Raw genomic sequence first — 10,695 nt, 5'->3', positions numbered from 1 at the left:
ATGATAGATAATAGCGTCATGTGTGTGTGTGGTAACACCATAGTACCTCTGGCAGCCCACTCTGTGTGTGCGGCTCTGTAGTGGGAGAAATAAAATGTCAATGGGAACCAACGCGCACACACACTGTCTGAACCACTATACCATACAGGGTCATAGGGAGCCAGAGCCTAACCCAGCAACACAGGGTATAAGGCTGGAGGGGACACACCCAGCACAGGACACCAGTCCATCACAAGGCACCCCAAGCAGGACTTGAACCCCAGACCCACTGGAGAGGAGGACCCCATCCAATCCACTGCACCACCACACCCCCATCAATGGAAACTTTATCCCTTCATGTCATGAACATGTATGAACCAAGTGGCCAGAGTGCCTCGTCTCACACGATGTCCTGGCGACAAAGACTCTGTACTGCCGCAAATGGGCATTAGAGAAGCACACACATTTGCTGAAGCCGCTTGTTCCAAGCAGGGTCGCGGCAGACTGGGGCCTGGCCCCGCAGCGCGGGGTGTGGGGCTGGAGGGGGGAGCACACCCAGGGCGGGATGCCAGTCCGTCACAGGGCACCCCATGCGGGACTCAAGCCCCAGACCTGGGAGAGAGCAAGGTCCAGCTAAACGCACTGTGCCACCGCACCCCTCTCATTAGAAAAGCGCGCACGCGCGCACACACACACACACACACACACACACACACACACACACACACACACACACACACACACACACACACACACACACACACATTTTCAGAACCGCTTGTCCCTTACGGGGTCACGGGGAACCGGAGCCTAACCCAGCAACTCAGGGCGTAAGGCCGGAGGGGGAAGGGGACACACCCAGGACAGGACGCCAGTCCGCCGCAAGGCACCCCAAGCAGGACTCGAACCCCAGACCCACCGGAGAGCAGGACTGCAGTCCAACCCACTGCGCCACCGCACCCCCTTAGAAAAGCAGATATTGATAATGAATTAGTGAAAGTGTGGCATTGATAGATGCACAGTATAAATAATCGTTTGTTACAGATGTTATGAAATGGTATTTCCATAAGAAATAATGCTAATTGGATCCCCTCTCAACCTCCTCACTATTTGATTTCATGGTGCAACTGTGAATCTGTCACAACATCGTCTTTAGATGGTCAGATCTCTTATTATACCTTAACTTGATACTCTGCATTTATTATGAATCGTTATTAAGTATTATGGCAACAGCGAGAAATGTACATCAAGTGGAATGAATACTACTGGTAGGAAAATTCCAAGAATTTCTTAATCACAGTCATTCCCAGGCTCCCACAGTGTATAGAGGGGGTGTGAGATTTTTATTAGTACTGTGGTGCCTTTTCACGCTGGTATTGTTTTGAATATATTTTTAAAAGAATACACAGACTGTCAGCTGTATGAGCACTTACCTGAACAGCAGCCAAGCATGAACAGTAAATATTCTCTTTATGGTAATCATTACATTTTTTATCTCCCTCTCTCGTTTCCAATGATCTGTAGTTAGGAAGATGCCATACGCACCGTGTGCTTTATATTGCTCTTAATGACCCATCTCATCCGATTCTGCATGAAGAGATGTTTAAACTTAAGGTCCATATGTTAAATCTTCACGCTTCCCGAGGGTTAGAAGAGCACACTGTCCGTGTTTCTTTTGATAACTAGTGTTACAGAAGGGAAGGCAATGAGAATTTTCAATATTTTTATGTACTGGCCAAGTTCTGCCTTCATTATAAAGCTAATGATGCATCTATGAATGCTGTAAGAGCTACATGTCACAGTAGGGGACAGAACAATTCTTTAATGTGTCTTATTTAAAGTTTTCATGGTATTCATTAATGCTTTTACTACGCTGTGGCTCCTTGGGGTGTGCTGCTTATAGTAAGAGAACCCATGGAGTCAGCACTAAGGGGATCATTTGGATAGAATGCTGTTTCTTAATGCTTTGTTAATAATAATAATAATAATACCAATAATAATAATAATAAGAAGAAGAAGAAAAATTGTCTATAGCCCCTTATCAGGCTTAGGATCGCAGTGGTCAGGAGCCTATCACAGAAACATGGGATCTAAGGAACTGGCATACTGAAATCACATTTATACCCACTAAAAGCCGTTTTCATTCACCAATCCCCCCTAAACACATGTTTTTGAACAGTATGAGAAAAGCCCTGCTAATATGGGCAGCCTGGTGGCACAGTGAGTAGTGTTGCTGTCTCACAGCCCCTGGGTGGTGTGAGAGAACATAGGTTCAATCCCTGCTGCATCTGTGTGGAGTCTGCCTGTTCTCCATGGGTCTGTATGGGTGTCCTCTGAGTGCTCTGGTTTCTTCCCACAGTCTGAAGACATGCTGTTCAGGTCACCTGTAGTGTCTGATTGACACAGGGAGTGTGATCTATGGTAAGTAGTGTATTTAGCAGTGTAAATTACCTTGATGAATGAGGTGTGTAGGCTGATTGCATTAAGTTCATTATAAGTCACTTTGGAGAAAAGCATCTACTAAATAAATGTAAACATAGGGAAAACATGCAAACTCCACACAGACTAGGTTGGATTCCAAAGCCTGCACCATACAACCATGAGGCTCTGGTGTTGTAGGCTGCTAGTCTAGTGGTTAGAGCTATTACCTTTGGATCCAAAGGTTGCAGGTTCAATCCCTTCCTTTGGCTGTACTACCCTTGAGCAAGGTACTTACCCTAAATTGCACTATTAAAATTACCCAGCTGGGTAAATAACAGTGAATGCCTTAACATTGTAAGTTGCTTTGGAGAAAAGTGTCAGCTGAATGAATGTACAGTAGGCTTATGTACTACTGTGGCCATACCGATGTAGAGACTGTTTTTAAGCACCCTCTTTACTTAGGACTGGAACTCTCTCTCTCTCTCTCTCAACCACTTGTCCCATACAGGGTCATGGGAACTAGAGCCTACCCAGCAACTCAGGGCATAAGGCCAGAGAGGGAGGGGACACACCCAGGACAGGATGCCAGTCCACCCCAAGCAGGACTCAAACCCCAGACCCACCAGAGAGGAGAACCTGGCCCAACCCACTGCACCACCGCACCCCCTAAGGCCTGAGAACATCGATTTATAAACTAACCTGTAAGTTTGCACTGCAGTTTTTAAATCACGTGTGAGTTTAACCAAGGCTTTGAGGATTTGCCCAACATATGTCCTAATTTTTTGCGTATGATCACAATATTAGAGTGAAAATAAATGAAGCAGCAAATAACTGGAAATAAACGAAAATCACACCATCAGGAAGAAATTTCAGTAGTGTTCTGGGTTTTTGTGAAAGGCCAGATGTGTAGAATTTTATAAACATCTGTTTTTTAATGTTTTGCAGATAATATTTTATTTAAGAGGTAAGTAAATAGATTTTTATGTGTTATAGTGTTCTGTACTTTGAGCCAAAGTTAGAAGTTGTATGTGTCTCAGAATGCTAACCCTAACATACAGTTAATTGAATTCCGCAGTCATTGGTAGGTTGCAGGTCTGTCTGAAACTAGGTGACAAATACAGTCGTGTACGAAACTGTCCCATGTTGGAAGTGATGCATACTTTGAATTAGGAACAATGTATCCACTCTTCAGTTAAAACTGTAAAAGTTCTGTTATTTTACATTTGTATGAAATTTTTCTGATTTTAAAGTGAGCAACAGGATGTAGGAGCTTTATTGCATTTGTGATGATTTGTTGCATATGTGATTTACATTAAAGTTGCAAAGATTAGCTAACTACAATAAAGTTGATAAGCAAGAGCTGATATGAGTTGTCTAATTTAGTGCTCCAGCCAAATGCATCAAGTTCAGTACAGTGTATCCGTTGTTGTTTTTGTCTTTGGTTTCTCGTAAGCCTTGCCATGAACATAAATTCATGAGCTCATTAACCACCTTTTGAAAATAGCTCTTTGCGACATGACAGTAAGGGGATACTTTTATTTATATTTCCTTGTTCTTTATTCGGGGGGGTTCGGTGGTGCAGTAGGTTTGACCGGGTCCTGTTCTCTGGTGGGGTTGGCATTCGAGTCCCACTTCGGGTGCCTTGTGATGGACTGGCGTCCCGTCCTGGGTGTGTCCCCTCCCCCTCCGGCCTTATACCTTGTGTTGCCGGGTTAGACTCAAGCTCCCCGGGACCCTTTTTGGGACAAGCGGTTTCAGACAGCGCGCGTGTGTGTGTGCGTGTGTGTTCTTTATTTGTGTTCAGTGTGACGGCTTCGTCAGGCATTCAAACATTCAGATGTATATTTCGATGTGGAAATCCCTTTTACCTACCTCGAAAAAATCAAAATAACTTTGTCTTCATCAGCTGAAAGAAGAGACAAGAAGTTAAGTTGCACTGGGAAAAATCTCACGGCATAAGCATTTGCGCTGAGATTTATTTCCGTCAAGCTGAGTCAGCTCGTGACGCCCTCCACCCCTCACCATTTCCTTCACATTTTACACTACTGAAAATACGGAGACCTTTTCAAAGCTTCACTCTGTGGCCTGAAGAGGCACCGATCTTCAGATCCTTCACCTCAAAGTCTCAGCTCCCTTCTGTGCTGGACTGTGCAGCTTCCTGAGGGCCAAAAATGAAATTTCCTTAGGCAGCATCCCTTTGAATGTATGGGAATTCACCAACACTCGTTGAGAAGGTATTGATAAATCAGTCAAGCGGCTCAAAGAGTTACGTTACTATGCCTGACTGCATCCTGGAGTGGAAATCATGGTTCCAGAGTGGGCTGCACTATTCACCTGTTGTGACTGGGGGAACACTTGGCAGCAGAACACAATGTCTCTACTTCACATAGGGAGCGAGGACGAAATGGATCAGGGCATTTGGCACGGCCTCCTTGACCATTCAGGTGTCTGCGAGTCACCGTTACCACGGGTACAGGCTGCATTGCTCCTCTAATTGGCACTTCGCGCTCCTGAGTTGTGGCGGACAGGCAAGTTTGACCCGGCATGTGAGACAAATGATCTCTGGTTAACAAAACGTTAGAGACGTTGGTTGAAATTCTTTTATTATGGGAGAATTATGGATACACACCGGAAGACCGTAGACTGTGCGTCTGTACTTCTCGCGGACCCACTGAGAGGAGTTAAGTCTTTTGTTTTCTCTGTCCTGACAAGCAGATCACACTCTGAGGGACAACAGATCACACTGGCAGTGTTGTGGTCTTCAAATGTGTGGAGCTGTGCATTGCTCAGTTTTTCTCATGTCACTTTGATTCTGGGTGTTACAGGCTTAATGCTCATGCGTGGAGTAGACAGTAAAACTTACAACACTGATGCATTAATTCATAGGCGGATCAAGGAGAGGTGGAGCTAAAGTGTTTCTCCCAGTGTACCAAATCATTGGGGATATATATATCACCCAGCTCACCTTTTCTTCAGGTACAAAAAGTCAGTTTACAATCTGAGGCACAGCAGAGCGGACAGTATAATCACACACAAAACACGGTTTTATAACAGCTTTTTCCCTGCCACAGTGAGACTCATGACATAAACTACATAAGGCCTGATTTAAGATTCCAGCTACCTCATATAAAGTGCAATATTTAACCTCCACGGCAGCAATAATAACAATATGTGGAATAACAACGTACAATAACCATTGGAGCATTAACATTATTATTAACGTTAACCATTACCCTCTTAATATTATTATTAACAGTATTATTGTAGTCTTTACTGTGTATTTCACTGTGTATGGGATATTTTATTGTGTACTTTGTGTGCTGTATTGTGTGTATTGTGTATTTTATTCTTGCCCCCCTCCCCCCCCAAAGTATTTGTTTAATAGTATTTCCTCCTTTTTTAGTATTTATCTTCTCTATTACTGTAATAATTTTATTTATTGTATTATTGTAGTTTTACTTATTGAAGTTTTAGAGTATTTATTGTGTACACGTTGCTTATACGTTTGACTCTTTCAGCATCGCACAACAATTCCTATGTGCCCGGACCATGTGTACGTGTACAAATGGCAAATAAAGTTCTGTTCTATTCTATTCTATTCTATTCCATTCAGTGTTCAAATAGGCCCAATGTGTCCCTCGGTGTTTTGGAATAACTCCTTTTGAGTATTTTCTAGAGTAACTGAGTTTTGGGTGGCATGGTGGCACAGCAAGTAGCACTACTGTCTCACACTGCCTGGGTGGCGTGAAAGAACGTGGGTTCAATCCCTGCTCACTCTGTGTGGAGTTTGCATGTTCTGTCTATGTGGGTTTCCTCAGGCTGCTCTGGTTTCCTCCCACAGTCCAAAGACATGCTGTTCAGGTTCCCCATAGTGTGAGTGACACAGAGAGTGTGTTCCACTGATGTATGGATGAGTGACCCATTGTAAGTAGAGTAATAGCAGTGTAAGTCACCACAGTGAACAAGGTGTGTGGGCTGGTAATGCTACATTGGAAGTTGCTTTGGAGAAAAGCGTCTGCTAGATAAATGTAAGTTTCTGCTAATATACTGTATTTCAGGTCCCCTCCAATACCAGATAAATTGTGATGCCCCTGTATTAATACATTTCTGACTGGACTTGATGGAGTATAACTGCCACACAATGAAGTGTCTCACAGGTATAGGGCTATGTGTAATTCAGCCTTAATCCCTGCCTCTTGTTGAACATCTGTTTTTAAGTCTTGAACGGTCCTACTGGATACTGTGGAAATATTCGGCAACCCAGAGACTGTGTTCTTATGATTAAAGCCGGAATGGACTTGTCAAAGTTGCCAGAATGCAGTAATACACAGGACCAAGTGTGCGATTTGTTGATTTTTCTTGTCACATGACAAGAGGCACCTGTTGTCCACATGGAAGAACCAGTCTCCATGAGCGGTTCTGCTGGGTCCACCACGTGAAACCCTTAGATTTCATACAGGAACGTGAAACTGAAAAAAAAAAAAAAAAAAATACTGTAACAACTCTAAATGGAACCAACACACCCTTTGGCCATGGATCACTGTAACTTTAATATGAGATTAATTTCATTTTAATATGCCAAATGGAAGGTTTCAGAAGGATAACCATCTCAGAAGCATTAGGATGGAGGGAAAGGAAGGCTCTCTCAGATTCAATTATGCCTGTAATGAGTTGCGTTTAGGTTTCTGCTGACATTAGCAGAGGATGTAGCGCAGCGACCACATTCAAAATTGTATCCTGCCACATGATGTGAAACCTGTACGCCGACTCATTACGCTTCTTTCGTGGCAGGGGTTACAGGCTTCTATTCATATTCATGATAAAAGTAATAATAATTTTAACAAATTCTCCATAATCAGCAATTATTTAATTTTATGTGGCAGCAGGAACTGACACACCACTATAAATCACTGTTTCTCCTTTATACATATTGATAAATTGGATGAATACGTGCTTTATGACTGAGGCTTTTAATTTAATATTCGGTATGGTATGTACCACATTAAGCCCGAGAGTTAGGGAGGTGGATTTTCACTTCCTGTTTCCACTTGATGGGAATCCTCTGGCCGCTGTATTATTTAGTGTGCCATACATTTGTTCGGAAATAACTCCCTCTCCCTTGCGACCACATTGCTAGTGATTCATTTTAGCTGTGAGTGAAACATTGACCAGCGGTGGGAAGACCACCAGGTCTGGAACTCAAAATATGTACTTACCAATGTAAAAAAAAAAAAGAAAAAAAAAAAACAATAAACGTCCTCCTCCGTAAAACCAGCCACATTACTTCATCTGGGCGTGTAGATCATAAGGTTCCATCCAAAAACTGAGCTGTTCGTGACCTCAGCCTGGATATGCTGTTCTCTAAGATACCATGCAGAACATTGGTGTAAACTGCGATACTCTGACTCCGAGAAAACGAGAACAAAGCACGGAAATAATCTAATTATGCGATGCGATGCCTTGTTCGTTTTCTAAGCTGTCTTAAAACAGAAGGGTGAAGGGGAAGTGACAGTACACAAGGGACAGTACGGTTTCAAAGCTCAATGTGAAAACGAGACACAAATAAAGAACCTGCAAATCTGGTCTGTCGTTTCTTTGTAAAACCTGTCACCGTCGCCCACTTAACTCTTCTGTAAAGAGGCAGCTCGTCTCCGCTTTCTAGCGGCGGATGAGATGTACGCCGAGACGGCCCCACTGCAGCCGTCACATTCTTGGGCCTGGCCCCCCCCCCCCCCCGGCGCTCCCCAATCGCCCGGCCCCCCGGCCCCCAGACCCCTTGGCTAGTAAGACAGGGGAGAAGAGGAGCTCAGCTGTCAAACGGGCTGGCTGAAGAAGTTCCTTTCAGTGTATGGGGTGCCGACATCCATGAGCGCTTGCGAACACTGGTTAAATATAGCCTCCGTCCAGCCGAGCGCCACTCTCCACCCCACAAGTCCAGGAGCAGAAACAGAGCCGAGGAGGAGATAGGTCTTCTCGCCAAGGACTTCCGAACTCTCGCTCTCCCCAGGCCTGCCTTTTTCCTCACTCACTTTCCCATCAGGAATGAGAAATGAACTTTTCAAAAGAAAAAGTGAGAATGAAAGAGTTCTGAGCTCCTCCTCCTCCTCCTCCTCCTCCTCCTCGTCGGTCTCTCTCGCTCACCCGCGTCTCTCCCATCCCCTGTGTTTCCTGCACGTTCCTCTGTTTGCTCAGGCTTGGTGGGAGGACTGATTGCGGTCTTTACTCGCCGCTGTGCGTTTGCTGCGTGACCTCTAGACCTCAAGCAGGAGGAGAAGAAAAAGAATGCAAAAGGAGGCATGAAAGCTCCCTCTGACTAACAGTTCAGCTCTGGAGACTCATAGTGCCGTAGAACGAGAGCGCCGTGCTGAGCGCCGCCGAGGTCGAGCGGTGTGTCTGCTCTGGGATTACCTTCCTCTTCACTCGCGCTTCTCCTCCTGACCCTGTGACCCTGGACTTCTGCGAACAGGTGAGTGAAGACCTTCTTCAGACGTTCTGCGCAAAGTCAGACAAACCCCTCCGCGCAGCCACCACGAGCGAGGAAATGTGCGTGTCACATTTTCATTTGGCACCCAAAGCTGTAAATAAGTGTTCGGCAGCGTGAAAATGTCGATGACAGTAAGTGACAATATTGTGGAGAGGGAGACGCAAAGGTGCCGTCATGTCCCAGGACCCGATTTACTGCTTTGGGATGGATGCTGTGGACAGAGCACCACCATATATCTGATATATCCGATATATCCGATCCATCATATGTTGCTTTGCAGGCAGTTGTGTGAAAATGTGTTCTGTACGAATCATTCATACCGTTTCAGCAAACTGCTATGCCGCTGAGGAAAGATGAGCTCTTTCGAATAAACAATTTTTCTTTCACACAGTGGTGCGGTGAGTAGCGCCGTTGTCTCACGGCTCCTGGATGGTGTGAGAGGACGTGCGTTCCATCCCCGCTCAGCTGGTTTGGAGTTTGCATGTTCTCCCAAAGTTTGTGTGTTTCCTCCTATAGTCCAAAGACATGTGTTTCAGGTCAGCTGGTGACTGTAAATTGCCCCCGGTGTGTGTGTATGTTACTCTTGTGCATGGATGAGTGATTGACTACACATCAACCTTGGATGGAAAGGTGTTTGCTAAATACTATATAGTATTTATGGTAAGTCCGCTAAATGAATAAACGTAAATAATTTTTTCCTCTTAGATTGACATTTTTGATCAAATGCTTCATTCCTTCCATTGTTCATGGAACGTGTATCCAGTTAAAGGGGCACCGTTTGGCTGAGTCACGAATGGGATTGCGTGAAAACCCTTTCGCATACTAGCGAGGATCCAAAGATGCAGCCCATATCAGTTTCAGTAAATTATCTGCTCAAAAAAGCTCGAGAAAAATTGATCTCTCGTATTACCAGAAGAAGGTTTTCACTCCATCTCCTGGGGCCAAACCACAAATAAAGAAGGGTAAATAACTGGAAACTGAATTACGACACTTGGAGGAAGGGGGAAATAATTTAAAAAATACATTTTCTGTGACTCATGGGTTGTTTCAGCGTTGCTGTAATGAACCTGGACTTTTTGGACTTTCCCGATGTTTCATCATCACTGAGAATAAAGAGTTTCTCATGATTTACGGCACAAAGTAGCATTTTAATTCTAGCAAATTGTGCCCTCAAGTGAATTCGGGGATACAAGACATTTAATCCTGGGAGCCCTTTGTTTATGGTGGGAGAGTAAAGAGAAATAATGTTTTCTGGGTTTTAAAGTCTCTCAGATTCAGTTCAGAAATATTGCTTCAACTTGACCTCATTTAACCTGAAAGCACAATGAGGTGCAATTTAATGGATTTGCTTTTTTTTCATAAATCTTCTTTTTTTTCCTTTCTTTCACCTTCAAATGTAATTTATATATTTATTGTTACATTTCTTGCCCAAACACTGATGAAATTAGGCGTAAGACGCCAATCAAATTATTTTCTCCTTAAAAAAATCCAGGTATTGTAAGGAGAACATTCTGCACCCTATACTGTGAATGTTTCCCCGGTTTCTTTATGAACTTTCCACATCCGTCTTATATAACACACAAAGTCTGGGCTTTTTCCGCACTTCCCTGTGAATTCTACCACAGCTCTCATGTGAGAAAGTCCCACCATTGTTTCTGCCACAGAAGGGGCCCTGTGGACGGCCACCTGATGTGTGCTACCTGGACGGACCTCTTGGGACTCAAGTGTTCCAGAAGTCACATTTTCCACTCTTTCTCCTACAAAGCAATTTCTGTCTGAAGTGTTTCTGAATGTCAGCATATATGATTTTT

General features: G+C 44.1%; 1 protein-coding gene across 4 annotated transcripts in view; it reads left to right on the top strand.

Annotated features, from left to right (window-relative positions):
* The first annotated feature begins 8,241 nt into the window (after positions 1-8,241).
* LOC108929375 (filamin-A-interacting protein 1-like) overlaps positions 8,242-10,695 on the top strand; it is a 34,476-nt gene continuing 32,022 nt past the window's right edge. For all 4 annotated transcript variants that reach the window (XR_001965747.2, XM_018743850.2, XM_018743848.2 and 1 more), the window contains exon 1: positions 8,242-8,866. The gene's annotated coding sequence lies outside the window, so the exon portion shown is untranslated. The remainder of the gene's footprint in view (positions 8,867-10,695) is intronic.

This window comes from Scleropages formosus, chromosome 1 (genome assembly GCF_900964775.1).
Source record: "Scleropages formosus chromosome 1, fSclFor1.1, whole genome shotgun sequence".
In the NCBI taxonomy this organism is placed as follows: Eukaryota; Metazoa; Chordata; class Actinopteri; order Osteoglossiformes; family Osteoglossidae; genus Scleropages; species Scleropages formosus.
Note: the sequence above shows the minus strand (reverse complement) of the source record. Positions and strands in the feature narration are given on the sequence as shown.